Source organism: Poromitra crassiceps, assembly GCF_964638095.1.
Source record: "Poromitra crassiceps genome assembly, chromosome: 5".
NCBI lineage: Eukaryota > Metazoa > Chordata > Actinopteri > Beryciformes > Melamphaidae > Poromitra > Poromitra crassiceps.
Genome location: NC_139642.1, coordinates 17,633,362 through 17,645,420, shown reverse-complemented (window position 1 = coordinate 17,645,420; position 12,059 = coordinate 17,633,362). Strand labels below are relative to the sequence as shown.

The 12,059-nt window shown below is 49.2% G+C and overlaps 2 pseudogenes across 2 annotated transcripts; one reads left to right on the top strand and one right to left on the bottom strand.

Moving 5' to 3' along the window:
* Positions 1 to 3,493: 3,493 nt before the first annotated feature.
* LOC310777571 (serine/threonine-protein phosphatase PP1-beta catalytic subunit pseudogene) lies at positions 3,494 to 4,480 on the bottom strand (annotated as a pseudogene). Its single transcript has one exon. The product of its transcript is annotated as a serine/threonine-protein phosphatase PP1-beta catalytic subunit pseudogene (transcript).
* A 3,054-nt stretch (positions 4,481 to 7,534) lies between these two features.
* Positions 7,535 to 8,533, top strand: LOC310776845 (S-adenosylmethionine decarboxylase proenzyme pseudogene; annotated as a pseudogene). Its single transcript has one exon. The product of its transcript is annotated as an S-adenosylmethionine decarboxylase proenzyme pseudogene (transcript).
* The last annotated feature ends 3,526 nt before the right edge of the window (positions 8,534 to 12,059 follow it).

The window sequence follows — 12,059 nt, the reverse complement described above, 5'->3', positions numbered from 1 at the left end:
ACAGATTGGACCAGAACATTGCCTACTATCCCTTTGCCAGGAAGACATCCAGGTGGCCATTCAAGTTTGTCATGTACTTGTTTCAGATGTCTTTTTATAACGCCTTTGTTTTGTACAAAGCTAAACACCCAGCTAAACGCCAGAGAAAGTGTAAAACATTGCTGGATTTCATCCTGAGTGTTGTCGGTGCATGGACCAGACCTGTGGTGGAGGAGGAGGTGGGGGCTGGGGTGGAGGAGGAGGTGGGGGCTGGGGTGGAGGAGGAGGAGGAGGTGGGGGAGGAGGTGGGGGGTGGCGGGGTGGGGGCTGGGGGGGAGGGCAGTGACCAACCTGCAACCAGGCCGGGCCGGGCACCATACCTGGACCCTCCAAGCAGGCTGGATGTCGATCTAGCGGGCCATGTAATGGCCAAGTATCCACCCACATGCAAAAAAAAGCTCCCAGCGAGGAGGTGTAGAGTTTGTAGAGAGAGAGGTGTTAGAAGCGAGACACGCTACCGTTGTGTCATGTGTAATGTCCCATTACACAGGGCTGACTGCTATGAGGTGTACCACTCAGAGAGGAACCGTGCTCGGTGGCACAAGTAGGCATGGGTCATAAAAAAAAAAAAAAACTGCCTGTTTTTGATGTTGTGTCATGTGTAATGTCCCATTACACAGGGCTGGCTGCTATGAGGTGTACCACTCAGAGAGGAACCGTGCTCGGTGGCACAAGTAGGCATGGGTCATAAAAAAAAAAAAAAACTGCCTGTTTTTGATGCTCTTTGTTTGATTGTTTGCTAGCTAGCAGGAATACATAAAAAGCACCTGCCGATTTTCATGTAACTTTGTGGATGGGTGTAACATGGGCCAAGGAAGTACCCATTACATTTTGGAACAGTTCTGGATTCGGTGTACGAGCCCAAACCGGTTTGATCACGAACCGAAAAAACCTATAAAAAAAAAAAAACATGTAAAAAAAAAAAAAAAGCTGAGTGACCTGTGGTCTGCTCTTGTTTTGTATTTATTTTGACATTTATTTATTTTATTATGGTATTATTCCTCCATTATTGAAAACAACTATTGTTCAGATGTCTGATGTCTCACTGATGCCAAAAATAAATGGTTAAAGTGACTTTTCTGCCTGTTTGATTGAATTTCACAAAACTGCGATTATCTCAGCTTTCTGCCTCAGACCCTGAAACCATGCTGTACTCAACGGCTAATATCTACATAACTACTAACTCTACAAACTAACTCTTTTAGACAGAGAAAGTACACATTCTATTAGTACTTTTGAGATATTGTATGTTCACAAACTCCAAGCAGAAAAGAATCCTCGGCTCTTGTAAAATGAGCCACAATCCTCAAAAAACGGCTTGGCAGAAGCTACCTACAGCAAGAAAAAAACGGCTGGCAGTCAATGTGTTAAGAAACACACAAAATAAACACAAAAATAGGACAATGCCTACAAATGTAAAACAGTGAGATGGAGAAATAGCATACAGGATAGCAGGGTTACAGAGAAACGAAACATCAGGCCAGTCTAGGCAACAAATGCCTGTCTAAACAGAAGCTTTTTAAAGATCTCAACTGAGGCCGCGGCCCTCAAGACCGGTGGAAGAGCATTCCACAACCTAGGAGCTACAGACTAAGAGTAACAGTCTATAGTGGTATATAACGTAACGTTACACGGGTGGGGAAGCCATTTACCCGCAGATATATATACAGTTGATCTGAAATTGGAAGAGTAAACTCTCAGCCTCTTCACAAAGAGCTTGGTAAACCTAGTTTACCCTCTAGTACCAACGTTTTTGAAGATACAATGGTGATGATAACGTTAGCTGTTTTACTTGTTGCTAACGTTAGGCTATTACAGTAACTGTATGAACGCGACTGTAACAAAGTTTACTAGTTTTTTCAACTACGTGTTTTCAACATCCTCGTCTGACATAATATATTACGTAGCAAAAAAATAGGTAGATTACCTCGTCGCTCTGCATCCTGAGAAACAGCAGGGTTTGGAAAAAATGAAAAATAAACTTGCAATGGGAGCATCTTTCATTCACTGGTCAGAGGAGAGAATGGAGGCGTGGAGTGTTGTGATGCCGGGAGCCGGGCAGCCAGGAGTTTTACAACAGTAAACATTACCACTTTTGTCCAGAGGGGCGCCAAAAACAACCCAATGAAACAGTGAAAACTTGCTCACAGCGGCTTTAACACTGCATTCCGTGTTGGTGACACAGAATGTGTTAAAATGACGTGCTGGGACCATGACCTTGCTGGACTGTGGCTGGAGGCGGTCTATCAGCGACCTCTAGTGCTCTTTAACGTAACAGTCTGATTGATGTTTAAGTACTGTAGGTCAAAGTTGCACTAGGGAGAAGGGGCAGGGTTTGGGGGTTGGGGTTTGGGGGTTGTAGTTTGGGTGTGGCGGTTATGACTTGCAACTTTCTCGTCATGAGAGAGCTGGTTCGAGCCCTGTCCAGTTTTTTTTACCCCCATTGTAATGTTTTTAACCCTGACCCAAACCCCAACCAAGTTATTTTACTGGTTGGGGTTAGGCAACAGCATGAGCTGTTAGACCAGGGGTTCCCAAACTTGACCTCTCAGCTCACTTTATCTGAATCAGAATGTACCCACAAGTCTCCCCTTTACAGGTAAGTTAGCATTTTTCACAGCCTAGCATAGCTTGTGGATTGATTTCTTGTTGTTACTCATCACATTTTGTCTCAACAAATGTGTTATGCATGCAAATATTTCTGATGAGTAAGGAGGGGAGAAAATGCTGCTTTTGGGTATTTTGCTGAAATGTTTTTGTATATGGATGGATTATTAATTTGGCAGAGGAGGAGGCTGGAGTGTTGAGTCAGCCTGCGAGGACATGGGCCAGATAATTGTTAAGGTGCGTTCACACCGACCAATTAAAGTTTTTCGCTGGCATCGAGTTTACATACAAAGTCTATGCAAACGAGCGATTGAGCGTATATTTGCCCGGGAGAAAAATCGCTGGGCGTCCGAGCGACAGAGACAGAGCGATAGGGCGAAAATTCGCTCGTCGCCCGAGATGAAATATCCCAACTCGAACGGAATTACGCTTGCATCAGTCACTCGCTGTTCAACGCTGATTGGCTGCCGTGTGAGAGTGAGTCAAGGATCACACTGGCTTGGAACAAACCGCTGGTTTATTGTGTGGCAACAAACCACATTGACAGCTGATTGACAGGCTAACAGCTGACATGAAGTGAAGTTTGTACTACCAGTATAGAGCTTGCGTTAGGAGCACGCTGATAGGCTTAGCTTGTAAACAACTACAGTGGCTCGGACAAACATGACATTGTGTAACGTTATAGCCCCCAGATGTCCGTCAATTCGTGTGCCTGTTGACAAGCGATTTAAACACAGCGACAGAGTGATTCCAAAGGGTTGAATCGAGCGACAGAGCGGAAAATAAATATCTCTGTGTGAACACAGCTTAAGAGTGGGGCAGGAGAGTCGGGGTGCAGGCCGGCTACTCACCTCTTCTTCGGGGCTTGAGCGGTAGGGGGTGGCGGGGTGACGGGACGTACCGAACTCACTCCCGCGTATTGGCACTTTGTTTTTTTCTCCGACGGCTTCAGGATCTGAAAGGAGCACATGAGGGACTCGTCCACGCTCATCATGCCGCCCGCGTTGTCAAACTCCCCACAGTAGTTGGGGGCAGAGAACAGCGTCACCAGCTGTCGTCTGGCAAAGAACTCATAGCCGTCTTGAACGACCTGATGAGCTCGGCAGATGAGGTCCAGGTCGTGGCGGTTGAGGAACTCTCGGACCACATCGCAGCCGAAGGTGAACGACACTCCCCGGTCGTTCTGCCCCCAGCCCTGCACGTCTTTATTTGGGTCTGACCACAGCAGGTCACACAGCAGGCCATTATCTGGGACATCAGTGGGTCTCATGATGCGGCGAATTTGCTCCATGGACTGTAGATCAGGTGAGAGACCTCCATGGCAGCAGAAGATCTTCTCATCGATAATGGCAGCAATGGGAAGACAGTTAAAACAGTCTGTGAAGGTCTTCCAGAGTTTTATGTTGACTCTGCGCTTGCACTCATCATAGAAGCCGTAGTAGCGGTTAATGGAGGCGGACTCGTGGTTCCCACGGAGCAAGAATACATTTTCTGGGTATTTGACCTTGTAGGCCAGCAGCAGGCAGATGGTCTCCAGTGACTGTTTCCCTCTGTCTACGTAATCCCCCAGGAACAGGTAGTTGGCCTCTGGAGGGAAGCCGCCATACTCAAATAGCCTCAGCAAATCTGTGTATTGTCCATGGATATCACCACAGATTTTGAGCGGAGCTGCCAGCTCCAGCAGGATAGGCTGGCTGAGGAAAATCTCCCGGGATTTGATGCAGAGGCCCCGCACCTCCTCCTCTGTGATCGGTAGAGTCTTCCCTGGACGACATCCTCGCAGTTCCAGCAATCGAGAAATGATGCTGTCAACGTTCAATTCGCTTTCCGCCATGCTTCTGACACGTAACTAGAGGCAGATTGAATTGTGGAAAACCGCTACCGGTCACAGCCTTGAGGGAAGGATTTATGACATCACTGATGATGTCGCTTAGATATATGACATCACTGATTATGTCACAATCACTGACTGAGTGACTGATTGACTGACCCATATGAATGTTCTCACTAATATGGCGGCGTTCATCATCACCCATGATGTCAGTGATGACAGCAATCACTGATGACATTACAATTGCTCGAGTGACATCACTGATGAAATTATCATCGAGTGCTCGAGTGACTTACTGATGACATCACCGAGTTCAATAAATCACTGATGATATCGTCAACAGTGACATCATCAGCGATTATGTCAAAATGTCCTGTGAACTGATGTCTACCATGAGGTCACTGCATATAGACATAAATGCAGTGTTGGGCAATGGGCAGTGGTTAGTTACAAGTAGCAGTTACTAGCTTAACTATGTAGCGTGGTGGTAACTTAACTACATTTCTTTGGGGATAGCTTCAAAGTAGTGATGCTACATTTTAATGTAGATACCTGGTAGATTAGCAGTTGCCCACATTTTTTCTTCTTCTTCGGTGGTGTATTATGGCAGTTGGCATCCTTTATGTTGCATTACCGCCTCCTTCTGGATCCATCCATGCACTGTTTCACTACTGTATATTCTGTACCTCTACTCCCCTTGCCCAACTGTGAATTGCCCAACTGTGATGTCACTCGAACAGTCGTGCTTGATGTGTGGAGGTCTGTGAGAGTTGTGATTGATGTGTGGAGGTATGTGACAGTTGTGCTTGATGTGTGGAGGTCTGTGACAGTTATGATTGATGTGGGGAGGTATGTGACAGTTGTGATTGATTTGTGGAGGTCTGTGACAGTTATGATTGATGTGTGGAGGTCTGTGACAGTTGTGATTGATGTGTGGAGGTCTGTGACAGTTATGATTGATGTGTGGAGGTCTGTGACAGTTGTGATTGATGTGTGGAGGTCTGTGACAGTTGTGATTGATGTGTGGAGGTATGTGACAGTTGTGATTGATGTGTGGAGGTATGTGACAGTTGTGCTTGATGTGTGGAGGTCTGTGACAGTTGTGATTGATGTGTGGAGGTCTGTGACAGTGTGCTTGATGTGTGGAGGTCTGTGACAGTTGTGATTGATGGGTGGAGGTCTGTGACAGTTGTGATTGATGTGTGGAGGTATGTGACAGTTGTGCTTGATGTGTGGAGGTATGTGACAGTTATGATTGATGTGTGGAGGTCTGTGACAGTTGTGATTGATGTGTGGAGGTCTGTGACAGTTGTGATTGATGTGTGGAGGTATGTGACAGTGTGATTGATGTGTGAAGGTATGTGACAGTTATGATTGATGTGGGGAGGTATGTGACAGTTGTGATTGATGTGTGGAGGTATGTGACAGTTGTGATTGATGTGTGGAGGTCTGTGACAGTGTGCTTGATGTGTGGAGGTCTGTGACAGTTATGATTGATGTGTGGAGGTCTGTGACAGTTGTGCTTGATGTGTGGAGGTCTGTGACAGTTGTGATTGATGTGTGGAGGTCTGTGACAGTTATGATTGATGTGTGGAGGTCTGTGACAGTTGTGATTGATGTGTGGAGGTATGTGACAGTGTGCTTGATGTGTGGAGGTCTGTGACAATGTGCTTGATGTGTGGAGGTATGTGACAGTTGTGCTTGATGTGTGGAGGTCTGTGACAGTTGTGATTGATGTGTGGAGGTCTGTGACAGTTGTGCTTGATGTGTGGAGGTCTGTGACAGTTGTGATTGATGTGTGGAGGTATGTGACAGTTGTGATTGATGTGTGGAGGTCTGTGACAGTTGTGATTGATGTGTGGAGGGCTGTGACAGTTGTGATTGATGTGTGGAGGTATGTGACAGTTATGATTGATGTGTGGAGGTCTGTGACAGTTGTGATTGATGTGTGGAGGCATGTGACAGTTGTGCTTGATGTGTGGAGGTCTGTGACAGTTGTGCTTAATGTGTGGAGGTATGTGACAGTTATGATTGATGTGTGGAGGTCTGTGACAGTTGTGCTTAATGTGTGACAGTTATGATTGATGTGTGGAGGTCTGTGACAGTTGTGATTGATGTGTGGAGGCATGTGACAGTTGTGCTTGATGTGTGGAGGTCTGTGACAGTTGTGCTTGATGTGTGGAGGTATGTGACAGTGTGATTGATGTGTGGAGGTATGTGACAGTTATGATTGATGTGTGGAGGTATGTGACAGTTGTGATTGATGTGTGGAGGTATGTGACAGTGTGATTGATGTGTGGAGGTCTGTGACAGTTGTGCTTGATGCGTGGAGGTCTGTGACAGTGTGCTTGATGTGTGGAGGTCTCTGACAGTATGTGGAGCTCGCGGGGAAGTTGTTCGTTGGACCGCTTTGAGGCACCAGGCTGGATGTGTTTTATGAGCTTCCTCGATAAAGGGAGCTTTTTGTGGAGAACGCTTGCTGGTTTTGTATGACAATAACTCACTCCGCTCGCGGGCGATTATAGGAGTAGTAGCACTTCATGAGGCGGCCAAGAGGGGTGTCTATCGCATGGCGATGAAAAGACGGGTTGCAATAGTGGGGAATTAGTTAATACCGGGCTGAATTCTTGTAGTCGCTTGGCATTAGTATTATGTCATCAGTTATGATGGATTCAGAGATCGAGCAATTGCGATTTAATCAGTGATGTCATCAGTGATCGAGCAATCATTGCTCGAGTGACATCATCACGGATGACATATCCCAATTGCTCAAGTGACTGATGACATCATCATCGAGTGCTCGAGTGACATCACTGGTGACATCACCGTGATATCATTCATAGTCATTGTGACATCATCATAAATCCTTCCGTGCAGAGGTTATCTGTAGTATTGGTCCAACTAGCGCAACTCGAGACCTCGATCAACCCAGCTGGCTCTACACAGTATGTCTGGCGATATTAGCTAGCACAAGCTAACAGTACTCTTAATAAATTATACTAATTGAGGAAGTATTATCAAGTATTATCGAAAACTGTTAAGCTCTGTTGTTTCACGATGGTAGAGAATGGTGCACACTTCTTCGAGGGGACCGAGAAGCTTTTGGAGGTGTGGTTCTCACAGCAGGATGAGACCAAAGGAACTGTGGACCTCCGAACCATCCCAAGGTTTGAGTGGGACAAGCTTTTGAAGAATGTGAATTGTTTGATCATAAGTGTGACAAAGACGGACAAGCGGGAAGCTTATATACTCAGTGAGAGTAGCATGTTTGTCTCCAAGAGTCGTTTCATTTTGAAGACATGTGGAACCACCCTCTTACTGCAAGCACTGGCGCCTCTGCTGGAACTCGCCAGGGAGTACTCCGGCTTAGATGCCATTGAGAATTTCTTCTACTCTCGCAAGAACTTCATGAAGCCGACCCATCAAGAGTTCCCTCATCGAAACTTCCAGGAAGAAGTGGAATTTCTCAGCCAGATTTTCCCAAATGGAGCAGCATACTGTATCGGACGTTTGAACTCTGACTGCTGGTACCTGTTTACCCTGGACTTACCAGAGTACTGGGAGAACAAGCATGCGGATCAGACCCTGGAGGTTCTGATGAGTGACCTTGATCCAGCGATTATGGCCCAGTTCTACCTGAAAGACGGTGTTTCTGCAAATGATGTCACTCGTACGAGTGGAATTTGTGACCTGATACCAGGTTCTGTGATTGACGCCACAATGTTCAACCCTTGTGGATACTCAATGAATGGAATGAAGATGGATGGAACGTATTGGACCATCCACATCACTCCAGAACCAGACTTCTCTTATGTCAGCTTTGAAACCAATCTCTCCCAGACGTCCTATGATGATCTGGTCAGGAAGGTGGTGGACGTCTTCAAGTCGGGGAAATTTGTCACAACACTTTTTGTAAATCAGAGTTCCAAATGTCGCATCGTATTTTCTTCTGCGCAGGAACTCGAGGGCTATAAGTGTGTTGACCGTCAGCTGGCCCAATTCAACGACTACAATCTTGTCTTTACGAGCTACACTAAGAATCAGCAGCAGAGCTGACGGTGGAGGACGAAGAAGAGGCGTAAAAGAAAGAGAGAAGGGTGGCAGCCAGGGAGGGGCTGTTCCTGCCGTCCTGTAACAGAGAGTAGGAGGGGCTGTTCCTGCCGTCCTGTAACAGAGAGAGTAGGAGGGGCTGTTCCTGCCGTCCTGTAACAGAGAGAGTAGGAGGGGCTGTTCCTGCCGTCCTGTAACAGAGAGTAGGAGGGGCTGTTCCTGCCGTCCTGTAACAGAGAGAGTAGGAGGGGCTGTTCCTGCCGTCCTGTAACAGAGAGAGTAGGAGGGGCTGTTCCTGCCGACCTGTAACAGAGTAGGAGGGGCTGTTCCTGCCGTCCTGTAACAGAGAGAGTAGGAGGGGCTGTTCCTGCCGTCCTGTAACAGAGAGTAGGAGGGGCTGTTCCTGCCGTCCTGTAACAGAGAGAGTAGGAGGGGCTGTTCCTGCCGTCCTGTAACAGAGGCAGAGTAGGAGGGGCTGTTCCTGCCGTCCTGTAACAGAGAGTAGGAGGGGCTGTTCCTGCCGTCCTGTAACAGAGAGAGTAGGAGGGGCTGTCCCTGCCGTCCTGTAACAGGCAGAGTAGGAGGGGCTGTTCCTGCCGTCCTGTAACAGAGAGTAGGAGGGGCTGTTCCTGCCGTCCTGTAACAGAGAGTAGGAGGGGCTGTTCCTGCCGTCCTGTAACAGAGAGAGTAGGAGGGGCTGTCCCTGCCGTCCTGTAACGGAGGGAGTAGGAGGGGCCGTTCCTGCCGTCCTGTAACAGAGAGTAGGAGGGGCTGTTCCTGCCATCCTGTAACAGAGAGAGTAGGAGGGGCTGTTCCTGCCGTCCTGTAACAGAGAGTAGGAGGGGCTGTTCCTGCCGTCCTGTAACAGAGAGAGTAGGAGGGGCTGTTCCTGCCGTCCTGTAACAGAGAGAGTAGGAGGGGCTGTTCCTGCCGTCCTGTAACAGGCAGAGTAGGAGGGGCTGTCCCTGCCGTCCTGTAACAGAGAGAGTAGGAGGGGCTGTCCCTGCCGTCCTGTAACAGAGAGAGTAGGAGGGGCTGTTCCTGCCGTCCTGTAACAGAGAGAGTAGGAGGGGCTGTTCCTGCCATCCTGTAACAGGCAGAGTAGGAGGGGCTGTCCCTGCCATCCTGTAACAGGCAGAGTAGGAGGGGCTGTTCCTGCCATCCTGTAACAGAGAGAGTAGGAGGGGCTGTCCCTGCCGTCCTGTAACAGAGAGAGTAGGAGGGGCTGTTCCTGCCGTCCTGTAACAGGCAGAGTAGGAGGGGCTGTCCCTGCCGTCCTGTAACAGAGAGAGTAGGAGGGGCTGTTCCTGCCGTCCTGTAACAGGCAGAGTAGGAGGGGCTGTTCCTGCCGTCCTGTAACAGAGAGAGTAGGAGGGGCTGTCCCTGCCGTCCTGTAACAGAGAGAGTAGGAGGGGCTGTTCCTGCCGTCCTGTAACAGAGAGAGTAGGAGGGGCTGTTCCTGCCGTCCTGTAACAGGCAGAGTAGATGGGGCTGTCCCTGCCGTCCTGTAACAGAGAGAGTAGGAGGGGCTGTTCCTGCCGTCCTGTAACAGAGAGAGTAGGAGGGGCTGTCCCTGCCGTCCTGTAACAGGCAGAGTAGGAGGGGCTGTCCCTGCCGTCCTGTAACAGGCAGAGTAGGAGGGGCTGTCCCTGCCGTCCTGTAACAGAGAGAGTAGGAGGGGCTGTTCCTGCCGTCCTGTAACAGAGAGAGTAGGAGGGGCTGTTCCTGCCGTCCTGTAACAGAGAGAGTAGGAGGGGCTGTCCCTGCCGTCCTGTAACAGAGAGAGTAGGAGGGGCTGTCCCTGCCGTCCTGTAACAGGCAGAGTAGGAGGGGCTGTCCCTGCCGTCCTGTAACAGGCAGAGTAGGAGGGGCTGTTCCTGCCGTCCTGTAACAGAGAGAGTAGGAGGGGCTGTCCCTGCCGTCCTGTAACAGGCAGAGTAGGAGGGGCTGTTCCGGCCGTCCTGTAACAGAGAGAGTAGGAGGGGCTGACCCTGCCGTCCTGTAACAGAGAGAGTAGGAGGGGCTGTCCCTGCCGTCCTGTAACAGGCAGAGTAGGAGGGGCTGTTCCTGCCGTCCTGTAACAGAGAGAGTAGGAGGGGCTGTCCCTGCCGTCCTGTAACAGAGAGAGTAGGAGGGGCTGTTCCTGCCGTCCTGTAACGGAAAGAGTAGGAGGGGCTGTCCCTGCCGTCCTGTAACGGAGAGAGTAGGAGGGGCTGTTCCTGCCGTCCTGTAACAGAGAGAGTAGGAGGGGCTGTTCCTGCCGTCCTGTAACAGAGAGAGTAGGAGGGGCTGTTCCTGCCGTCCTGTAACAGAGAGAGTAGGACCGTCCTGTAACAGAGAGAGTAGGAGGGGCTGTTCCTGCCGTCCTGTAACAGAGAGAGTAGGAGGGGCTGTTCCTGCCGTCCTGTAACAGAGAGAGTAGGAGGGGCTGTTCCTGCCGTCCTGTAACAGAGAGAGTAGGAGGGGCTGTTCCTGCCGTCCTGTAACAGGCAGAGTAGGAGGGGCTGTTCCTGCCGTCCTGTAACAGGCAGAGTAGGAGGGGCTGTCCCTGCTGTCCTATAACAGAAAGAGTAGGAGGGGCTGTCCCTGCCGTCCTGTAACAGAGGCAGAGTAGGAGGGGCTGTCCCTGCCGTCATAGTCAAGCACACACACACACACACACACACGCACGCACACACACACACACACACACACACACACACACACAGAGCATTGCGGTAGTTCAGGCAGGTCACATGGTCATGCCCTGCTTAAACCCAGCCCACAGGGTGACGGCTCAGCGGACACATTCGATTGGCTCAACTCAAACAGGGCACCGCCCTCTTTCAATCTGAAGGCTATTCCATGGTGTAACTGTTCATGGAAGGGCAGGGAGCCTCCAGAACAGAGCCATACCGCCAAATATAACGTGCAAATAAAAGCTTTAATTTGAACTAAAGTGGTCCTGACTGAAATGCCCACGCACGTGTGACCTCTGTGTTGTGTCGCCTGGGTAAAGGAATCTCTCGGAGCCAGACAGATTTGGAGTAACAGCCAGGTTTACTGTATTTTTGACAAAGGACATGAGGTAGGATCAGTCATCTGGTGGACAACAGCGCATGCTCTGTCTCAAGGAAATCCTCCATTTTGCTCTAATAGGATTACAGTATGTTTACATTCTTGAAAATATATATTCTGTACAATACTTTACAAGACATTCACTTGTCCTTCACTTTACATGTACAAGGAAACATAAACAAACATATTGTAACAGCCCGCTCCCGTGACCGTTAAGTGAGGAGGAGAAGAGGCAATACTTGGTACAGGCTTTATTCACGGTTCACACTCATAGCTCCTAGCTATACCCACACAGCTCCTAGCTACACACACGTCCAGTCGGCTTCCTCATATCTTCAGACTGACTTGGGACTTGGACTGACTAAATGGGAGTTGTCCCATTTAGCGGGATTTAACCTGAACCATTTCAACTCTGTTACACACGCACGCACGCATGCACGCACGCACACGCACGCACGCACACACACATCACACA